Genomic DNA, 23,311 nt, shown 5'->3' on the forward strand with positions numbered 1-23,311 from the left:
TTCTCTTTTATAATTAAATATATATTTTTCTCAATATATAACAATATTTGATAAATATCACGATAAATAACATATAACAGTTTGTATTTTAACATTGCCCTTGTAGTTTTATAAGCTGACAATTAAACTGAAGCAAACATCTTTACTGTGAACTAAATTTACTGTGTCTTCATTCCTTTTGCCGTCTTTTTTCATTTGATTTTTCCTACTGGGAAGTTAGAATTTCCGAGGAGAAAGCGAACGCACCATTAGCTGATAACAATGGTGGCAATGGAAGCTAACATATCAAGCTAACGATATCTTAAACAGTTTATTTAGCTGCTGGAGCAGATTAAAACGATGCCTCACACTTAGATCGTCACTGGTTTCGTCTTCACCCGTCACATTTAGTAAAGTGAAGCCAAACTTTAGAGCGCGTTCATGTTGTTCTAGTCGGAAATTCGGAGTTCCGAGGAGAAAGCGAACGCACCATTAGCGAAACGGAAGCTAATATATCAAGCTAATTATATTTACCTACCGGAGCAGATTAAGATGAGGATGTCTCATTTAGATAGTTGTCGCTGGTTTCATCATCCAGTTACCCATCACATTTAGTGAAGTGGACCCAAGCTTTAGCCTGCGTTCTCTCTACCATGCTGCTCTGTTTACAACTGGTTCACAGCAAGCGACGATAAAACGCTCTTGCGCATGCGCAGCTGTCTTGGCAAGTTCTCGTTAGGATGGACGGGTACCGAAACCAGGCACCGTTTGAAATGACGTGAATCGGTGCTCGGTCGGTACTATGGAATTCGGTCGGTACCTTAAAAAGTACCGAATTCGGTACCCATCCCTAGGCCCCTTTAGGGCTTAAGTCAAAACAAACACAAGGGACTAAATTTAGATTTTTTTGTGCTTCTTTTTATCATCTGCTAATCTTAGGGTGACAAATGAATTCTGAAACGTTCAACTAAATAAAAATAAATATTCCTTACATCACAAAGGCATTTAATGCTCATCTGTCTGAAATAAAGTGGTCTCGTAAGACAGTTAACAGCATTTGCACGTGTTTATAAGGCCTGTTACTTCAGCTTCCTCTCTCCTTGAGTCTAATTGCCACTTCAGCTCAAATCTCTGCTGGAAGGAACCCAAAGAGATGAAAAAGGAGAGAACAAGAATTTGCAATTTGGGAAAGAAAATACAGCAAATGATACGACAGCTATATCTGCTGGGAGATAAACATCAACTGACCCTTACGAAAAAGAAGTATACTTTAAGTATCTAATTTCAAGTATACTTAAGTGTACAGAAGTTTATTTGCATACTTGTTCTTAAAGTTTACTTAGAAGTATACTCCTTGGGACTAAATTGGGCCACTAAAAGTAAACTTGAAGTATACTACAAGTATACTTCAAAGTAATAATTTAAGTTTATTTGTAGTGTACTTCTGATATAATTGAGTATACTTTTCTCTTTGAAAGTATACTTAAAGTAACCTCACAAGTGTACTTGGAGTGTACTTCAGATATAATTGAGTATACTTTTCTCCTTGAAAGTATACTTATAAGTTTACTTGTAGTGTACTTCTGATATAATTGAGTATACTTTTCTCCTTGGAAGTATACTTAAAAGTAACAATATAAGTTTACTTGTAGTGTACTCCTGATATAGTTGAGTATACTTTTCTCCTTGAAAGTATACTTATAAGTTTACTTGTAGTATACTTCTGATATGATTGAGTATACTTTTCTCCTTGGAAGTATACTTAAAAGTAACAATATAAGTTTACTTGTAGTGTACTCCTGATATAGTTGAGTATACTTTTCTCCTTGAAAGTATACTTATAAGTTTACTTGCAGTGTACTTCTGATATAATTGAGTATACTTTTCTCCTTGGAAGTATACTTAAAAGTAACAATATAAGTTTACTTGTAGTGTACTCCTGATATAGTTGAGTATACTTTTCTCATTGAAAGTATACTTAAAAGTAACAGTATAAGTTTACTTCTAATAAAATTGAGTAAACTTTTGCCCTTGAAAGTATACTTAAAAATAAACTTTAAGTAGCATTATAAGTTTACTTGTAGTGTACTTCTGAAATAATTGAGTATACTTTTCTCTTTGAATGTATACTTAAAATTATACTTAAAGTAATAATATATGTTTACTTGTAGTGTACTTCTTATATAATTGAGTATACTTACAGTTTTGAAAGTACACTTTACAGTAAACTTGATGTAATATTCTTTTAGTACATTTAAGTATCTCTATTTTTTCTATAAACACATACTGCAAGTAACATTTAACATCTGCTATTTGCTTACTACAAATACATTTACTTTCCACTATTTACTGATACTTCATCTTTATGCAGAGAAAAAAAATTAAATAAAATAGCTAAGTCATTTTGTTTAAATTTATTAAACAGAGAGAATTAGAACAGAACAAAAACAGACCTGTTTACCAGGATTAATCAAAGATGAGAACGCAAACTGTTCTGAACATGTTTAACGCGTTAATTCTGTCCATTTTGAAAGACTTTTTAAAAATGCCTTTAAAAAAATCAGTCCATTTTATGGATCCACTTGCTTGGTTGTTGATGCCTTTTTGAAGTTTTCATTGTTGCATTTCTTTCGTGTTATTTTTCTTACATCTTGAACGCGCAGGGATGGAAACTTCAACTGAGCATGCCCTGTGAACACACAAAGCAAAAAAATGAACACTTGAACTGTTAGGTGAACACCACAAAATCTTTACAGTTCGTACACTGTAAACCCGAATAAGTAGGCAGAACTCAAAAAATGTAAGGCAATCAGTTGCCTCATATTTTCTGAGTTTATAAACTCAGATATTTGAGTATATCAGACCATAAATAAACTTGAATATTTGGAGTTTATATTAGATATATTTTCAAATTATGATCAAATTAAAGTTACCGATTAAGCCAACTCAAACAGAAAATAAAACAAAATTTGAAAGAAACAATTACAAACGCACACTTTTGAAAACTGGACAACAGCAGTGTGTAGTCTTTCTTTGAGTAGGTGGTTTAAAGCGACATCAGGATGCACATCAATTCAACATTAACAAAATATGAATTACACTAACCACTATCAAGTTAGTCAGTGAGTACTTTATGCCATTTGGCATAAAACCAGTTGAGTATTGAATCGGATTAGCCCATAGGCTAATCCGATTCAATTATTCACGCTAAACTAAAGCCACAAATGAGAGTTGCCAGACTCAGAACGGCTGGACGAACAGAGAAAAGGTAAAACTCAACTGTTCCTCCCACTGTCTTTATGGGTAGGACCCCGCGAGGAAAGTTGACCATTGAGCAGGGTTGATGGTTTATCCCTTGAGGTCCACGTGGCAGGGGTGAGGTGGTGCTCACTCCTCACCCCTGCCACGTGGACCCAAGGGATGAACCATCAACCCTGCTCAATGGTCAACTTTCCTCGCGGGGTCCTACCCATTAGGACAGTGGGAGGGTTAACTCAAGGAGAAGTGGAAAATGAACATATTTGCCCAAATGGTGGTGTGTTACTTTAACATCAACAATTAAAGAGCAGACAAATAGTAAATTACATTGTGGATGTGGACAATGCTCTAACAGAGTGAGCCATCTGAATCCACCACTCTTTCAGATTTTGAGTTACACATGTAACATCAGGTCATTTTTGACTGCAGCGTGGGTGATAGTTTAGACTCATCAAGACCAAGTAAGATTTTCTGCGTGAACTCAAATGTGTTGGTCAGTCCCTTCGGATAATCTAGATGTAAGGCATAGATGAGGCCGAACATTACCAGGAAGGCATCAGGAAGGCTGGAGAGGTTGACAATCACATCACCCTCTAGGATAACAGATTCTCACTGGGTCGTACGTAACTGGACTCTCTGCATCATCTGTGATGGTTGTCAGGAGGACAACTGCTGCATCCCTGAGGTCCGGCTCATTGGTATCATCCTTACAAAAATGAAAGGGAGATCATACACTAATCACATCTGAACTGAAACTCTGACTGTGGCCATTTTTATTTCAGTAGATTGTCATGTAAATAACAATAAATGCAGTCTGATAGACTCGTTTAGGGCTGGGCAACATGTCAAAGATTTATCGTTATCCAAGTTTTTGTCTCTCACCCAGATAATTTTTCCCATGTCAATAAATTTGACAATAAAAAAATGAAAAGATGTGTAAGTTGGCCACATTTATGTCCCTTTAAGAAGCTGTAGCACCTTGAGTCATGTAAAATTTTAGTCAATGTAATACATGAGACAGCCCCATCTAGTGGACAAATATTGTTGCTACGCATTCCTGTAGTTATCGTCTACTTTTCGTTATCGAGGTGAGATCTTCAATATATGGTGATATTGATTTTAGGCCATATCGCCCAGCCCTACTCCCGTTCATTCTGTTGCTTTGTGCTCTCATTTACAAATAAAGTGAGATGGCTTCCGTGTGTGCCAGTGTTATGCTAATGAAAGCTGCTTGAATTCTTTGCAGTGATTGTTGATTTTTCTCAGTGCCTTAAAGCCTGCCACACATGAGGGCCATCTGCTGAGCAAACGGTCTCGAATGACCGCTTGCTCAGCAGATACCTCGCCATGTGCGCCTGATTTTCACAAGAGTTTTCCGCCTCACGAGACGCTGAGGTGAATATCTGACCAGTTAAGATATTTTCCGCCTCACAGGGGTAAAAACTTGCCGTGTGCGCATTACCGAGCTGCTGGTTGAGCTGAAATATTCTAGTGGCCAACCAAAGCACGTTCTCCGCTCACATGACCCCAAGATGGCAGCCCCCTGTCTGCATGTCAGAAAAGAAACAACACAGAGACAGAGCTGGAAACGGAGGAAATGCCTATCCATTTTTGTTGATGAAACGTCGCCGCCACCGGCATTTCAAGGTAGGGCTGCTCAATTAATCGAATTTTAATCACGATTACGATCTGAGTTTTGAACGATTATAAAAAACAAAACAAGCTGATTATTTGCTCCTCCCGCCTGCGCTGCCCCGAGTTGCAAATTAAGCGCTCCTCCTACAGTGTTGCCAACTTTGTGACTTTGACGCTATTTCTATCAGCTTCTCAGACCCCCTTCTTGACTTTTTAAATCTTAAAAGTACCTAACGAACACCTCAGAAACATCTCTGGTAACCCTTAGCTACTTTCTGGATAACTGTCGTCGACATTTCCTGCAGGTTAGCTAAACACTCCGCCTGCGCTCCGGACCGTTCTTCAGGACATTAGGAAAGGGAATGATGTAGTGACGTGTCGGTCGCTAAAAAAACGACTCTCATGGCCAGAGTAACCAGAGTGAGTGACACACACACCGCACCTGCGGACTCCTGAGCCGCTACAAACGGCTAAATGTGCGCGTGCGGCGCACTAAACACACGTGCAGCTTGCCCCGATTGCTGTGAGACCGGGTTGGGGGGTGGGGGGTGCAGCTGTGGTTGGGACAATTATTGCATTAACTGATGGACGACTTGTAAATAAATAGTTTATAAATAAGGTAGAAATAAGTTCCTCACGCTGATAAATAATAACTAATCTCTCTGAGGACACGGTGCTAGTGCATGCTCCTACAGCATCTTGACACGACTTCAATAAATGTTATGCAACATTTTGTGAACATCAATTTATTTGCATTTATTTGTTATAAATGCCAATATATAATTCTTGCTGTCAGTATTTGCAAGATATTGGTATTTGGGTCTGTACTGGTTAGACTTAAATGAGTTAAACCAAGACTATAAGCTATAAGTATGTTGGTCTTTTTATACTGGGAATCAGGAGTTATTTTAGTGATCATCTTGTTTCTTATTTTTGTCCTGATTGTGCCCTGAGCAATTTTATGACTGAATAAAAACAAATTAAATCAACATAAATAGAAAAATCGTCCTAAATAATCGTGATCTCAATTTCAGTCACCATAATCGTGATTATTATTTTTGCCATAATCGAGCAGCACTATTTCAAGGTTAGGAAAATATGGGTACAGTAGCTGGAAGGATGGACCAGGCAAGGAGTTTATGCCAATTTACTCCAAGAGATGCACCTGGAAGACCCAGAATCCTTCCGAAAGGGTAATGGAAACAGTGGGCCCATCGATCCACAAGGTACCGTTTTGTTTATTTTTCAGACACGCAGACAGGGTAAGGGGCTGTATCTGAATACATCTTGGGGTCATGTGAGCGGAAAACGTGCTTTGATTGGCCACTAGAATATTTTAGCTCAGCCAGCAGCTCAGTAGCGCGCACACAGCGAGTTTTTACCCCTGTGAGGCGCAAAATATCGAACTGGTCAGATATTCACCTCAGCGTCTCGTGAGGCGGAAAACTCAGTGAAAATCAGGCGCACATGGCGAGCAATCTGCTGAGCAGTCATTCGAGGCCGTTTGCTCAGCTGATTGCTCTTGTGTGTGGCAGGCTTAAACATCTTGCCAAAGGTTTGTAGTTGAAACAATGGCACATTTTCCAAAATGTTCATGTGCGTTGTCCTTATGCATAAATAAATAGAATGAATTGTTCAAATTTACAATACTGGGACTTACCACACATGTCCTCAAAAACCCAGAGGTTTCCTCACGTAGATAGACAGGAAGGGCATGGAGAACAGTGGTACGCCTTGTGTGGACATCATGTAATTCCTAAGATAATTAAGAGTGTAAATACTGTCAAGTTTACTAATCAAACTCAATGCAAAACTGCTCTGACCAATTTTCCAAGACAGTGATATCTGCATCTAAATCCAATGATAAACTGCTGAATTCAAAAGTTAATTTGAATTGTTTAACATTGCATAATACGGAGGGGTATTAGGGCCACTGAAGAAGAAAAATTCTGAAAATAAATAAAATAAATAAAGTCAGAATTCTGACATTTATCTCAGTATTCAATTGTTTCCTTCAGTGGCCCTAATACTGCCTTATTGCCTAAGAGAGTCACTGAAGAAAAAGAAAAGAATTGAGAAAAAAAAGTCAGATAATTTCAAAATTCTGGGATTAAAGTCAGAATTCTGACTTTTTTCATGAACCTAAAACCAAACAAACAAAAAACTATTTAGGAATTTTTTTGTTAAAAAAAATCAAAACAAACAAACAACAAAAAAAAGCCTGAATTTTAATATTTAAATCAGAATTCTGATCCCCCCTCATAATCTTCCCCAATTTTCCTTTTTTTTTTTGTTTTAGGTACCAGTCAGAACTCTGAGATTAAACTCAGATTTATGACTTATTTTCTCAGAATTCTATATATTTTTTCCATCAGTGGCTCTAATACTCATAGCATAAAGGCATTACCTGTAAATTGTATATTCACCAGTTTTAAAAGACAAATCTGTATACATACATACATACATACATATATAGTCATGTTATTTAGGATGTGCCATCAAAAATGCAGATTGTGAGAATTACTCACCAGTGGTCTCACTTGTATGAACCTCTTGGGGGTCAACAGCTGCATGCCATCAATCTTGTGTGCAGAGAGTGGGGTTGGATCATTGAAGTCTGACTGCAGATTCATAGACAGGCTTCCCGGTGTGGCTGACAGCTCATAGGAACGCAGATGCTCTACATTTACACATCTACACCAGGAAGCATAATCAGTACAGCGAAAACAAACATTGTGAATCACAAGGTAGATCTGTGTTAGTCTGCAAAATTTAGGCAGTCCTCCACTATATATGAAGCTAAATCATTAATCATCTAAATTATATGTGTGTGTGTGTGCGCGCGCGCGCGCGCGTGTGTGTGTGTGTGTGTGTGTGTGTGTGTGTGAGAGAGAGAGAGAGAGAGAGAGAGAGGAGATTCAAGTGTAATTTGACTTATCCACACAAAGCTAAAAACATAACATTTAAGAATCTGGAGTAACAGTGTACAGTAAGGACAAAATTACAACACTAACATACTGTGAAATTAATAGAAACAGCATTCTGCGGTTTAAGATATGTGGAACTGAGCACTATTTAAAAAAACTATGGAGGGGACAAAAATGGAGGGAAGGAGGGAACATAGCATCAAGATACAGCACCGCTTCATCTCTTGCTGTCACAATCCTCTTCTACGGTTAAAAAAAGCAGGCTGCTTGCAAAGCTATCGCACGGGTGCTACGGGGAAATAGTTTACAACAGACTGATTTTTTTCATCGCTGTACAAGAGACCACTGCTCATTTACTTTTAATAAGTGGACGTTTAAGTATGACTTGGTGGCGCTGAGCTCCCGCTTTTATTTTTTTCTCAGAACGTCACGTTTAAAAAATTATGATGGAGGGGACAAAAATGGAGGGAATAAGTCTCTAGAAGTCTAATAAAAAAAGTATCTAAAGTAATGCTAACCTTTAATAATGAGATAGCGCTGCTCATTTCATTTAATAAACGGACTTTAGTCGCACACAAAGTTAATAACACAGCTAACTCATGCAATGACTTAGCATATTAGCTTGCTATAACATTACTCACCATGTCCGTCTTAAAAACATTTAAAACATTTAAGCAACTTTTATGGCGGCTACTTACATTTAGCTCAGTGGTGCAGAACCAGTGACTGTCAAGTGCAGAAGCAGAACAGAAGCGCGACCTCCAACGGTTAATGCACCTCCAACCCTTGCTCTTCTTGGTCTGCTGAGAAGCTTCGAGAGCTGACTGAGCAAATGCTACAAAATAAAAGCACTTCCTGTGCGTGTAATTTCACAATAATTCGTAATTTCATGTTATTTAGGACAGACAGACAGAGTGGTTATTTCAAAATAAGGCAAAGTTTCAAGCAAGGATAAACTTAATATGGAGGAAGTGATTATGTTAAACAGAAAGGACATGTCAAAAAGGACTGATTTCAAAATATATAAAGCTTTACAACAGGATTTGATTGTTAAGAATATAGATATTAAAGAAAATGGGAACTGGAAGTGAACATAATGATAACAGATGAGGAATGGGAGGAAACACTTGAAGCAGGCCATAAACTAACTAATAGTCCATCTTGGAGGGAATTTGAATGGAAGGTGAAGATGCATGCTTTAAAACTCCACTTATCATGTCTAAATAGTAATGTTTCAAATTTATGTTGGAGAAAATGCGGGCTAGTGGGAGACTTTTCACATATACTTTTGGACTGCCCTAAATTCATACCATTCTGGGAAGGTGTTAGGGAGAAATTGAAAGAACCTTGAAGGTGAAATTACAATTTAAGTTAAAATGGTTTGTACTGGGAATGCTGTACCAAAAATCATACACACATAATGGAGACATACGTAATCAGAATTCTGCTTATGACTGCCAAGAAGTGTATTACAGTTTTATGGCTGGACACAGAACCCCCAAGGGTGGCACAGTGGAGAGACAGAGTTACAAAATGGAACAAATTAATGCAAGACTATGACTGGGACTAGGGAAATTTGAAAAAATTTGGGAACCAATAAAACAAATGTTAGAAAGATAGTACTCTCATGTGAAAGTTATTATTATTAAATTTTTTTTATGTATTTTTGTCTTTTGGGTGAGTTATTTAGCTAGATCAAAGTAAAATGTAGAATGTAGTAGAGAGCAGATAAGATGAATACAGAGAAAGCTTGTCAGAATTATATATATATAATATATATAATATATATATTATATATATATATATACTTAGATATATGTTATATTATATAAGTATATATATATATATATATATATATATATATATATATATATATATATATATATATATATATATATATATTAAGTATACTTATACATTACTTGGTGAAATATACTTCTGATAGAGTCAAGTACAAGTATAGTCTAAATGTAAGTAAACTTTAATGTAAGTATGTATTAAAGTATACTTAGTAGTATTTAAAAAATGTACTCGGATAACTATACTTCTAATAAGTACATTGAAAGTAAACTTGGAAGTATACTGTATTCATTTTTAGTATACTTCAAGTATACTTCAGTGTACTTCTTTTTGGTAAGGGGAATGCTAACCTCCTCTGCTGTTTTGGTTATACTTTATTTACCTGCAGAACCAAAGGTTTACCATGTGTTTTGTATTATGGTTGCAGATGTAATACACAGCTAACCAAGCTGCAAATATTGTGGAAGCAGCCCCTCATTAAATAGGAGGCATAGCTTTTGATTATTTCTGTATTTGTTAGTCAGATGGGAGTGGTATCACCTTTTTCTTTAACCAGAAAGGTTATTCAAAATATATTTTGATAAATATAAATAGCAGCATGGATGACCTTTAAACAATGGCTGTGTCGTCACTGCTTAGCAAGCAGTGCATTTGATAAATATTACTTACATATACTGAGCTTCAACTTTATGAAAAGTCAGTCACAACAGTTGTTACAGATCTGATTGTGAGGTCTTGTTAATGTATGCAATCATAAAATTTTTCCATGACCAGCTTTTTAGGGGCAATTTGGATATTTTATACAAAATTCTAATGTGGTTTTATTATTCAAAAGTCTTAATAGAACCACATGGATGGATTTATTGAAGACACTGATGATTTGCTGATTTTGTTTTCTTTTTCTTCTTGACAAGATCGTCATTTGGAGTGAAGGGTCGAGTCTTGAGTTTGATTGCTGCTGTGTGTAATGTCCTGTCATGTTTAACTGGTCCTGATCTCAGTCATGAGGGTACTTCACGTCAAGTTGGGTCAGACACAGAAACCCATATGACATGACTAAATCGAAAGGGTTTTCTTGTGCACAATCGAAAAAAAAATAACGAAAACTCTTTTCTGGACGTGTTTTCTTGACTAATTTAACAAAATCTCTACAAACCCAGCAGCCTTTTACAGTCCTGCAAGATTCTGTCTGGATGCAATGCATTAAGCATAATGACACGGCATTATCATTACACTTAAACGGCTGCAAAAACAGATAAATTGCACGCATGAAGAAAAAGTACCCAATAAAAATAAGGGTGTGTTTACATATTTCAGGTAATGGCTTCTCATACCATTTTTAAGAGCATTTTCATTTCTGTACTGTGTGGTTTTGCCTATGGGGCAGCTTACCTCACTGAGCCATTTGTTAGACAGCACATGGAAACACACCTCCAGTACAAACAGAAAATTGCAACTGCAGGTAGCTTCAAGTGGAAAATTGGGCTCCTCGCTCATTTATGTGACGGAGGCCTCAGGAGGACAAGGAAGTTTTCACAAAATGGTCCCAATGGGGTGATGTCTCAGGGCCGCTTTCGTATGGAGACACAATGACAGAGAGAACAGAGCAGTGGTTTTTTTCCCTGTCACCTAACCGCCACCCCCCACACACCCCATTGGGTCTCAATGTTGCATTTAGCAAGCATAATAAAAATGATCTTGAAGCCTGTAAAGTACAAGCAATCATATTAAAATGAGAAAAACTTTAACTTCTTGCTGGTTTGAAGCCATCAACCACCTCCTCAATTTTTCATGACCAAATTTCAGCGCTCACTTTGAACAGTGATGGCTTGCAGAGAGCTACTGTGCAGGATATCAAACTGATGGCTCAGTTTGACACTTCTGAAAAATCCCTGAGGTCTTAGGTGTCGCTCTACATGCTGCCGTCTTGATTGATATTTATCACCATGGCTCTGAATACTGGCTGAGATGAAATAACCAAAGAAGTAAGAAATAATTTACAACCTTTCTCTTTATTACACCCAGTGTGAAAATGTTTCTACGTCCAATACCAATTCATAATTTATCACTAATAGTTCAAAGAATAAATCATTTTTCTAGACTTTGCTGATCTGTCGGAAAACCCCTAACGATTAAATTAATGAATGCCCTTTAATTTTTGAAAGCGCCATAAAACTGCATAAAATATTTCATGCACTTTAAGAACATGTTTCTGCATGTGACTAACTGAAAACATTAGGTTTAGCACTTCTAACTTGATGCAATAAAGCTAGAAAATTACTATTTTTTACCCTGCATCAGATAACAAAAGTAATTAATGAAACACTGTCAGCATCTGCTGATGACTGTGTACGTATAATAGTCAGGTTTTTGTACATTAACTGTATTTCAAAACAGTAGGCTGCAGGTCATAATCACGTTTACTGACCACTTTGTTTACACATTAAGTTGAAAGTAACATGGCAATCTCATAAAAGTTTGTTAAGCTGTCAGAAAATTCAGTCTTGATTTTTGTACTATGCACATAGACCCTCAAACACTCATTTGTAATAAATGTTATCAAAATTCTGCAATAAGCAGTGGTGCCCCCAAGGGGTGGTAAGGTGCGCATGACTATCCCTGGAAAATTGTTGGTCACCCCACTGGCCCCTATTGGGAAGACCACACCCCAGCCCTCCATAATAAATCACATTAATTTTCATATAAACAATACATTTGTCATATTTTATCATGATATAAATGTTAAAGCAAATACTTTTTATTTTTTTATTTTATGTTTTTGTGTGTGTTTCTCAATTTTGAGGTAAATGTGTTGGATTTGTAAGACTGTTTTTAATGAAAAAGAATGAAGGAACAGCTACAGGCTAAACTCTCAGAGTTATTACCAAAACCGATTTGGTGTCCCACCCCAAACATTTCATTGACCCCACGGGCCCCCCTGTGAAATTTTTCTGGAGGCACTACTGGCAATAAAACTTAAACATTGTATTTTAAAAGCGACAAATAGGCCTTTTGTCAAGATTTTGTTGGACCATTAGAATTCGATTTCTCAGTTTTTCTTATTTTTCCCTCTGCAGTGACAGAGACAAATAAACTGTACATATTTTATTGACATTTAATCATCATTGTTTTCTAATGTTGTTTTGTGATGCAGTTTGAAAATGTTCAACAACACAAGAAACTAAAGTCTAAAGTAACTGTTTAAAATGCTGATTTATTCTCCAGCTTGACAACATGTCAAAAACCTAATGAACACATTCAACCCCACTATGTCCCTGTAGATGTCTACAAAAGCATCTATAATTTTATATTTAGTAGAGTGTTATTTCCCAGTTACAATTAAATGATTCAAATCTAGGTTTTCTGTTGTCTCTATAACAGCTTCAGAAAATCATTTTCACATGTTATTTGTTTTTGTCTTTCCATGTTTGTTCTATGTCCTTTAACGAGGAACCAGAATTCAAAATGCAGAAATTTCCAATCTTTTGGGTTTTTTTTTTCTTCTCAAAGGTTTATGTAGTTTTGTCGACATGCAGATATGACATAGCTTTTAGCCATTCCATGTGGATAAAGAAAAAAACTTCTAATTTTTCCATTTTCACTGGTGACAGAATTTGGACAATTCTCCCACATTTTTCTGGCTCATTATCAAACAGTATTGTTACCAGGTTTTTGATTTTATTTTATTGTTAAAAAAAAATAAACACCAGCCAATTAAACACACAGAAAAATCCAATCTTCTTATAATGAAATTGACATATTACTGAACAGTTTCACTAAAAAACAAACAACAAAAAACAACAGCGAACTTGTTTTAAAAGTCTGTCTCTGAAGTTCTGCAATTAGAGTGATGCATCATTAAAAGTCTGACCAGCAATATTCAAATAAAAGTGTCAAACGAAAGCCAAGGTAATCTATTTAAATTGCTGCCAAAGATTTTTAAAAGCTTTGGCAATCTATTAGCCCCAAGACGTTTGTTGTTGGGAAAACAGTTTAGGAGCCTGTCTGCATATAGTCATGGAGCCATGAATCAAAGTGTTTTTGTTGCATGTAGAGTAATAGCCCGTTTTAAAAACCAGTCTACCAAATCTCAAAGCTTGGAGAAAGAAATAGCATATGTTGATGAATGGCTGTCTTTGTGCCCTGCCCTCTGTAAAAGTTTACCTCCTGCCATGTAATAAATCATGATAAATTAGGTCTCGATTGGTAATATTGGCTAATTATCCCTCTCTTTCATTCCCTTCCATGTCATGCTTCTGTTGAGTTTCATGTCCTCGGGGTCCAGAGCTCATAATGTGCACCTGTTTCACCTCTTACAGAGCATTTTAGACCTCGCCATTATTTCTGCCAGTCATTATCTCGATCTTGTTACACGAAGTGGCAGATTTTCTGACGACACCCTATGTGACATCCTGTATTAGTTGAAGCTTTTAAAAACTCCTAGCAGGCTAGATAAGCTGGTTTCTGGAACCAGGTGGAAAACATCGGTTTCCATCCGAGAGCTCCACAAGCCGGCAGCCCGCGCAGCAGACAGGAGCTGCGGCGATCAGAGATGCGCCGAGCTGTGGGGAGGGAAGAAACGGGTGGAAAACATCGGTATTCCTAGAGCTCCACAAGCCGATAGTCGGAGCCCAGCTCCACCAACATGTTATATTTCAACCCATTTCTAAAGTGCAGCATTATGTTAAATGCACTGGGTTTTACCCTATTACATTTACATTTCATGGTTAAACAGTACATGTAAAAATCTAAGCTCAGCTCGGCAGTGACCTAAAATACATAAATATAATTTTACTTACCGACTTGGACGCTCTATTAGTGCAATTGATACCACAGCAAGTCATTTTGTCCAACAATTGCACAAATAATATCCAAAAAATAACGCACAAACGGCACAACTAAGGGTCTAAGTTGAGAGACTGAAAATGACGGAACAGTTTTCAGGCGAGGCCGAGGTTCAGGCTGAGGCCTTTTCCCGGAGCTAGCTCCGCGGTCACGTAGGTCTGATGCTCATTAATTATACAGCATTTTAGGCTTTACACTTAAACAGAAGAGTGAGAAAAATATTCACCCCACTCAGAGTTGTCATGAGTGTAAACTAGATCATTTAAACCATTTATTACCATGTTTTGGTACCAGGCTGTAAACATGTTTATTTCTGCTGTGAAATTGGTATTTTTAACATGGGAGTCAATGAGGATTTGCTCGCTTCTGACACCAGCCCCCAGCAGACGAGGGTGGAACTACAATTTATTTCACTTCCGCATTGGCCTCAATTTCTGTCCCGCATTGTGGGGGCTTGGTATTAGCACACAATTTTAAGCTAGCTAGCTAGCAAGCTAGCATCATTCACTTACCGAGACACTTGCTCTCTCCACAGAACCTCCAGCTAAATCTTTCTCCTTTGGCCTTCGTTTCTCCCTCTGGCTTATCTCTGCTGTCTGGGGCGTGCCCCACCATAAGTATAATAATAAACATTTAAAATTTCCTCTGTGTCAAAACCAGCATTAAAATCCACATTTTTCTCTGGATCAAGCCAACAAGACTCCCTATGCCTGTGTCACATCTGGTTTGTCAGAAAATAGCGTTTTTCTCACAAAAACGACTCCCAAAGCCTAAATAATTTATGTATGTGTACATTTTTATTTAGAACGAGTTCCAGTTATGTTTCTCGAATTATTTGTTCAAAGGAGGATCTAACCTGCAATATGAAAACTCGTTATTATTTCTCGTAAAAACTCGTTTAAAATTTCAACAGTATCGTGATGACTGTCATACAGGAGGTTTTCCAAATTTGCCACAATCTAATGGGTCAGATTCATGTTGATCCTGGAGTAGTTTTGATTAAGTGTGAAAGGAGAACTGACAATAGAAGCTGATGATAATGTTTTTCAAGCATTTGACGTTATTGGTAGAGGAAAAAATTAAGGGGTCCGCGGTGTTAATGCAATTCATAATGAATGTATTTTTCATCCGATGTCAGAACTGCTGGTGAGCTATAATAATATTCTGAAGCAGTGACAATGACAGTTTCATTTGGCTCTTTACTTATTTTACAACAATGCCTTTTTTACTCCTTGCTGTTCCATAAGCATGTCAAGCTTTCTTTCTGTTCTGGTTCAATTTAACAAATCTTCAGTCATAGTGTCTGAAGTCTTTTGTGCAGATTACTTTTGTTCTCCCCTGATAAACACTGATTCCGCAGAAAGCTTACACCTGCTCCTGGTTGAGCTCTGTTGATTAAGCCTTGTGCCTTTTTGAGCTCCTTTATTTTAACAAAAAAAAATTAAATTGCTTAACAATTATTGAAGTCACTAACTGTTTATTTTCTTTGCTTGCAGGACCTGGAGGTTCTTTCTTTTTTGTTCTGACATAGCAACATAGAAAAACATCCTCCGTCCAATACAAACTCATTAACAGTGAAAATGATCATAAATCAAAATACATTTTCTTCTATTCTCATCAAATTTAGAGTCAAATGCAAGTCTCTATCAGATGTTGCGTTGTGCAGGCATGTAAGAGAATAAGACTAGCTTTGAAATCAATCAGAAAAAACATGAGAGATGTGTTACTGACTGGCAGCCCAACTAGCTGTTATACTGGCATTGGATCCGTCGTGCCTTATTTATTTATTTAGCATCAGTGTGTCAAATGAGAACTTACCCAGATAGCAAAAATCATCTGGCCCAGATTTGGCCCGGAGCCTTCATAACATCTGGCCCAGATCCGCAAAATGAACCCGCGCCAGTGTCCTTTAGCACACCGGGCCAATACCGGTGCGGATCCATTTTTCCGAATCAGGGCCAAAACTGGACCAGCACCGGGCCAGATGTGGATTCTTAAGTTGTGATCCGGCCCAATTCCGGTCCTATTCTGGCCCAGTTCCAGGACAAATCTGGACCACATCTGGCCCGGAGCCTATGTAACATCTGGCCCGGATCCGCTAAACGAACCCGGGCCAGTGTCCTTTTGCACACCGGGCCAATACCGGTCTATTTTTCCAAATCAGGGCCAAGACTGGACTTGAAGTGAAGTTAAGATGACGTGGGCATAGTTTTATAATTTGGATGTTTTGATTTACGGCGGAATCAAAAAAGGACAGATTTACCAAGCACCAACAAAACCACGCCTCACGTCAGCTCTGGAAGGCTCTGATTGGATCAGAAAAAGGAAATGTGTCACGTGATCTTAGCATTACGTGTGATCAGTCTCTAGTGGAAATATATAAAGTTATATTACTTATTATAATACTACTGATCATAAACATTATCACTTCACAGATTGGTTCTCATTTTATTATTGGACTAACACTTTGTTTGATTAGCTTTATTAAAATAGAGTTCTTCTGATTTATTAAAAGAAAGAGTCCTTTGTCTTCATTCTTCTCTTGAGCTGGAAAGGAAGAAACCGTTCAGAAGCAAGGCATGAGACCTTGAGCAGCATCTCATGCAGATTAGGTTTGTGTCAGAAACTTCTGGTTTTGCTTTGAGCAGAGCAAAACAGAGCCGGGCCTTTTAGGTCAGAAATGGACAATTCATCACTCTACAGAAGTTACAGTAAGGTCACACAATATGATAGTGGCTATCACAGAATGTGGCCATCTGGATCTCGGTAATAATGCAGATGTCTTTAATTTTCACTAAAGATAATAACAACAAAAGGCATTTCGTGATGTTTGTGTCATTTTATTTCCCTTTTATCTCCACCAGTACATATGAGTGGCATTGGAGTGACAGAAAAAAAACATAGCAACCAGATAATCTGCAGTGGTTTCTAATAAAGTTAGGATGTAGATCACAACAATTTATTTCAATAAATGGAAGTTCTGAACATTTAACCTGCGGACCTCGCATGTTGTAAAATCAATGTTTAACGTTAGCAAACATTTCTTGTCAAAGCCCTGCTTATCGCTGCATTTATTGTCCCATTTGTTTGCAATAAACATTAACAATCGCTCTTTTTAATATCCATGGTCCGCGCCGCACAACTTCCTCAAAGCTTACGTAGTTTACGGTTTGAACGTAGCATCTTCTTCTTTTATGCCAATTCAGGATGTACAGATACAACAAAACGCAACACTGCCCCCCTGGGGTCACAAATTGTGATGGGTCGCAGAATTTGGTGTAACACCGACGCGGAGTCGTCTGCTATCTGGTTAAAGCACAGTGTGGGATTTATTTTACTCTATCAGCTGATCTCAGTTATTATAGGGGAGAGTGTAATTCAGTTATCAAAATAATTACTTTTGAGCCCTTTGTAGCTTATGGCATGTTTTATTTTAAAATAATGCTTTTCGTATAAGGAAACAGGCTGCAGGTAATTGCTGTCGTTAAATTGAATATAAATCATGCTATTATGGCTACATGTTGCTTAGGCTGTTTGCTGTTGGGTTCTCTGGCTTTGAAAATAAATATGTGCCTTTTTTGCACTGCCACTCAGCAGTGGTGCATCTTGTGATTTTATCTAAGCAAAGAAAAAAGTCACAGAAAGCTTCAAAGGATCTGAGACATGATCTACGGTTTATGTATAATGTAGGCTTTCAGTGGTGAAGCTTAAAACCAAAGTATGACTTCCTCACTCCATCATAGTTGAATATAGGTTTCAATGTATTTATTCACTCTTGGAACGAAGGGGAAACTTCTGTGAGAGCTGTCGGGAAACATCATCTAACCCCTGAAGTGGCTGCAGGTTTTATTGATATCTTAGAAAAGATGCCTCCTATTGCTTTACCTGCTCCCTGTGATTTTATGGTGAACGATTTTAACAGCAGGCTTCAGTCCACCCTTGACCGTCTGGCCCCACAAAAAATTTAAAAGATACAGCCTAGACTGACATTCCCATGGAGGAATGAAACTCTCAGAATACAAAAGAGGAACTGCAGGGTGGCAGGGAGAAAATGGAGGAAAAACCAAATCACTATAAACTATCAGATATACAGAGAAACTCTAAAGTCATAAAACAACGCAGTAAGGAACTCAAGGTATGCGTACTTTTCCAAAATCATCTCAGAAAATATAAATAATCCTAAAATCCTGTTTTCCACTATCAAAGTTTTTAACAATACTCCTGATGTTTCTCAGAAAGCATCATCAAACTCTGTGAGGAGTTTGCAGACCACTTCAGAGGGAAGGTACACACAATCAGATGCAACATTTTATCCTCTCACAGTGACTTGGTTTTATCAAAATCTGAGTGTGTACCCTTACCAGAGGAAACACTGGACAGTTTTGTCCTGGTTGAGGCTGAAACTCTAGATAAAGTTTTCTCGTCAGTGAGGCCCACCACATGTCTTTTAGATCCAGTTCCTACTTCGTTTTTAAGCCATTTTATGAATATTTTAGAGATGAGATTTTAACCATGATGAACTGTTCTCTTCAAACAGGGGTCTTTCCTGCTGCCTTTAAAGGGGCGGTGGTGAGGCCCCCCTTGAAGAAGAGAAACTTAGATTTTAGCGATTTTAACAACTTCAGACCTAACTTACCATTCTTAAGTAAAACTTTAGAAAAGCTTGTTTTAATACAGCTTACTGATTTTATTAATGCACATAATGTCCTTGAGAAATTTCAGTCTGGTTTTAGAGAAAACCACAGCACTGACACGGCCCTTTTAAGAGTTTTACATGACGTAAGAATAAATTATGATGCACAGAAAGTAACTGTTCTGGTTCTACTGGATTTAAGCGCTGCCTTTGACACAGTGGACCACAACATTCTTTTAACCCCGTTAAAACACATCGACCTCTCTGGTGCTGTCCATAAATGGTTTACTTCGTATCTTAGACAGGACTTTTATGGTAAGTCTAGATACCTTCCGTTCTAAAGCCGGGCGTACACTGTGCGACTTTTTCACTTTTTTGAGCCGATTTTCCAGTCGTGCGAGAATCCACGACATCGGGGCGAGTTTTGCGCCGAGCGGTCGTGTAGTGTACAGGGGGTTACGAGAGGCGATTAACACCACGTGACCAGCTGCCGATCAGCAGTCGTGAGGTCGCACGGACATCTGGCGTGTTCAATATTTCGCTCGTCCCTCGTGAGGGTATCGCACTGTTGAAGCGGCGCTGCTAGCAGCTGCGACCCTAAAAGTATCAGAACCGCTCACGGCGCATGCGCAATCCTGCATCAACACCGCTCCCCGCTGTTTCCCTAATAACTCACATTATTCGTTTTTGTTTCTACACGTTTTTTTACTCACAAAGATTGTCAAGAAAGCGTGTTTGTCGTGTTCATAAATTAAACTGATCACAAAACACAGATTTACTTTCTTTATTTCATTTTTCTCATCCAACCCCATAAGTCGCTGTTTGTCCTCCCGCAGCACTCCCGAAGGACAACAGGCAAAACAAGACCAAAAAGTCTAAGGTGTTGTGTAAAAACTGCTATTTTTAGCATATTTTTAGGGCCGACATGTTGCTACCAGACGTACAGTGTGAGCACTCAGGTCGCATCCGAGAACTGGGTCGTACAGTGTGAGCGCCTGGCTCGTGAGATCTGCTCTGCGAGGAAGTCGTACAGTTTGAGCTGAAGCTGAGTGCTACAAGTGAAAAAGTCGCACTACGCCCGGCTTAAGACCCATGAGATTACATGTGGTAATCGATTTTAGGCCTAGTGCTTTTTAATCTGTATATACTTCCACTTGGTGGTGTCATCGTGCGACACAGAGTAACATTTCACAGTTATGCAGATGATACACAGTTGTACATCTCTGTGTCTCCCGATGACGCACGACCATTGGATGCCCTTTTTAATTGCATTTTGGATATTGAATCCTGGATGGCAGAAAACTTTCTCCAGCTTAACCGGGACAAAACCGAAAATTTAGTTATTGGTCCTGAGACCCAGAAAGATAAACTTTTACCAAATTTACAGTCACTAAGCCTTAATTCGTCTTCTCAAGTGAAGAATCTGGGTGTAATTTTTGACTCTGCGCTAACTTTTATCCCCCTCATTAAGAACAGTACAAAAATTGGTTTTTACCACCTGAAAAAGATCGCCAGAATCCACCCCTGTCTCTCTCTGGCCTATACAGAGACGCTGATGCACGCTTTTATCACCAGTAGAATTGATTGCTGTAATGTCCTGCTTTCTGGTCTTCCCAAAAAGAGTACCTCCGGTTTACAACTACTACAAAATTCAGCAGCTCGTGTCCTGAAGAAGAAGAAGAAGAAGAAAATGTCATCTCTATAGCGCCTCTCAAGATCAAAATCACGAGGCGCTTCAGAAAAACAAAAAATGTAAAAATATAAAAAAGCATTTAGAAAATGTTTAAAAATATATTTAAAATGAGCAAAAATAGACAATTGGGATTTAAAAGAAAAAATGTTAAGAAAGAGAGAGAGTGAGTAGGAAAGAGGGAAATCAGTGGATCCTGAGGAAGGTGGGATAGGTGGGGAGAGCAGAATAAAGAGAGAGTGGTGAAGAAGGTCATACAAAAGCCAGCTTGAACAAGTGAGTCTTCAGCTGCTTTTTGAAGGAGACCACTGAGTCCACTGATCTCAGGCTCAGGGGGAGAGAGTTCCAGAGTCTGGGGGCCACAGCAGCAAATGACCTGTCACCTTTGGTCTTTAGCCTGGTGCTGCACAACCAGTAGGCTTTGATCACTGGACCTCAGGGACCTGCTGGGGGTGTAGGGACTAAGAAGATCACCAATGTAAGATGGTGCTTGTCCATGTAAGGCCCTATAGACCAGAACCAGGATCTTGAAATGAACCCTGAAGTTGACTGGCAGCCAGTGATGCTGGAGGAGAAGCGGGGTGATGTGGGTGTGTTTGGAGGACTTGGTCAGAAGCCGAGCACAGGCGTTCTGAACCACCTGTAGACGGTTCAGGGAGGTTCTGCTCATACACGTGAAAAGAGAGTTACAGTAGTCTAAGTGTGAGGAGATGAAGGTGTGGATAACTGTCTCAAGTTCAGAGTGAGACAGAATGGGACTCAGCTTAGCAATGTTCCTGTGATGGAAGAAGGAAGAGCGAACAAGAGAACTGACATGAGAATCCAGGGTGAGAGCTGGGTCAAAGGTCAAGCCAAGATTCCTGACAGAAGGTTTGGTGTGAGAAGCAAGCTGACCAAGAGAGTCTCTGACTTTGGGAACCAGCTTGTCTGGGGCACAGATGAGGATCTCAGTCTTATCTTCATTCAGCTGTAGAAAGCTCCCAGCCATCCAGGTTTTGATAGAGTCTAAGAAGGTGTGTAACAGCTGCAGCTCAGACATCTCATGGGGCTTAAAGGAGATGTACAGTTGGATGTCATCTGCATACAGATGGTAGGAGATTCCTTTGAAGGAGCTCAGGATGTGCTGAAGAGGAAGCAGATAGAGGAGGAAGTGCAGAGTTTCCCAGCACAGAACCTTGTGGGACACCATGGGTAAGAGAGGTGGTGGAGGACCTAAACTTGGAGACGGCCACAGAAAAGGAGCGAGAGATAAGAGGAGAACCACTCCAGAGCAGATCCTGATAGGCTTACACAGTCTCTGAGCCTCTCCAGTAGCAGGTGATGGTCAACAGTGTCAAAGGCTGCAGTCAGGTCCAGCAGGACCAGAACAGAACAGTCCCCTGCATCACTGTGAGTCAGAAGGTCATTAGAGACCCTAAGAAGAGCTGTTTCAGTAGAATGAGCTCTTCGAAAACCTGACTGGAAGCAATCATAGATGTTATGTTCATCAAGAGCAGCTGTGAGTTGTTTAGCCACAACCTTTTCCAAGATCTTGGAGATGAACGGAAGTTTAGAGATGGGTCTGAAGCTGCTATGGAGAGAGGGGTCGAGACTCGGTTTTTTTAAGAAGCGGGTGGATTACAGCGTTCTTAAAGTAAGCAAGATGAAGACCAGGAGACAGGAGCACATTACACCGGTCTTAAACAAGCTGCATTGGCTCCCTGTATGTTTCAGGATTGATTTTAAGGTTCTTTTAATGGTTTTTAAATGTCTTAATGGTCTTGGCCTTCTTATCCCTCAGAACTGCTTCATAGATACGAGCCTTCGCGGTTCCTGCGCTCCTCTGGCAGCCATCTCCTCATCATTCCAAAAGTCAGGACACACTCCCAAGGCGAAGCATCCTTCCAGTTTTATTGCCCTCACCTCTGGAACAGTCTGCCAGAGAACCTCAGGGCCATAGCGAGTGTTGTTGTTTTTAAGGCCAGGCTCAAGACTCACCCTTTCAGTATAGCTTGTAGTTGATTTAGATCTATTTTAGCCTGTTTTACCATCTTTTATATATTTTATCAGTGTTTTATTACTTACTCTTTTACTTAAATGACACATAGTTTCTTATATATTAATTTTAACCAGTATTAATAATATGTTGTACAATATTTTTATATATTGAATTAAATGTTTCTACTTGGTTATCTTTTATCAGTGTGTTTTATTTAGATTTTTTTATCAGCTGTTTATGTTTAATTTGATTCTTAACTTGTTATCTTAATCTCATTAGTGAACCAGTGTTTCCTCTGTGGGGGCTGGCTGCCCCGGGGGGCAGCGGTTGGCTGTGGCTGCCGTGGTTCTCACGCCTCCTCTTGCCCAGGCCATTCTGTGTGTGTGTGTGTGTGTGTGTGTGTGTGTGTGTGTGTGTGTGTGTGTGTGTGTGTGTGTGTGTGTGTGTGTGTGTGTGTGTGTGTGTGTGTGTGTGTGTGTGTGTGTGTCTGCTTGGGATGGGATTGAGGGTGGGAAGAGGGACAAGGGGATCTCGGATCTCGTATGTAAATCTGTGTGGGAGGGGTG

At 38.8% G+C, this 23,311-nt stretch overlaps 1 protein-coding gene and 1 long non-coding RNA gene across 4 annotated transcripts in view; one reads left to right on the forward strand and one right to left on the reverse strand.

The window, feature by feature from the left end:
• The window catches only part of b3galt1b (UDP-Gal:betaGlcNAc beta 1,3-galactosyltransferase, polypeptide 1b), a 79,147-nt gene that overhangs the window by 53,184 nt on the left and 2,652 nt on the right, over nucleotides 1-23,311 (forward strand). The window lies entirely within an intron of this gene.
• On the reverse strand, nucleotides 2,379-9,519 carry LOC139062625 (uncharacterized). Of its 3 annotated transcripts, none has more exons than XR_011516188.1 (4): nucleotides 7,401-8,485; nucleotides 6,533-6,628; nucleotides 3,784-3,943; nucleotides 2,379-2,668 (listed from the first exon to the last, which is right to left on the reverse strand). It is a non-coding gene; the product is annotated as an uncharacterized lncRNA (long non-coding RNA). The 3 variants fall into 3 exon arrangements; XR_011516187.1 differs by lacking the exon at nucleotides 2,379-2,668 and adding an exon at nucleotides 8,498-9,519 and having other exon boundaries at nucleotides 3,678-3,943; nucleotides 7,401-7,566; XR_011516186.1 differs by lacking the exon at nucleotides 2,379-2,668 and having other exon boundaries at nucleotides 3,678-3,943.

This window comes from Nothobranchius furzeri, chromosome 14, assembly GCF_043380555.1.
Source record: "Nothobranchius furzeri strain GRZ-AD chromosome 14, NfurGRZ-RIMD1, whole genome shotgun sequence".
Classification (NCBI taxonomy): Eukaryota; Metazoa; Chordata; class Actinopteri; order Cyprinodontiformes; family Nothobranchiidae; genus Nothobranchius; species Nothobranchius furzeri.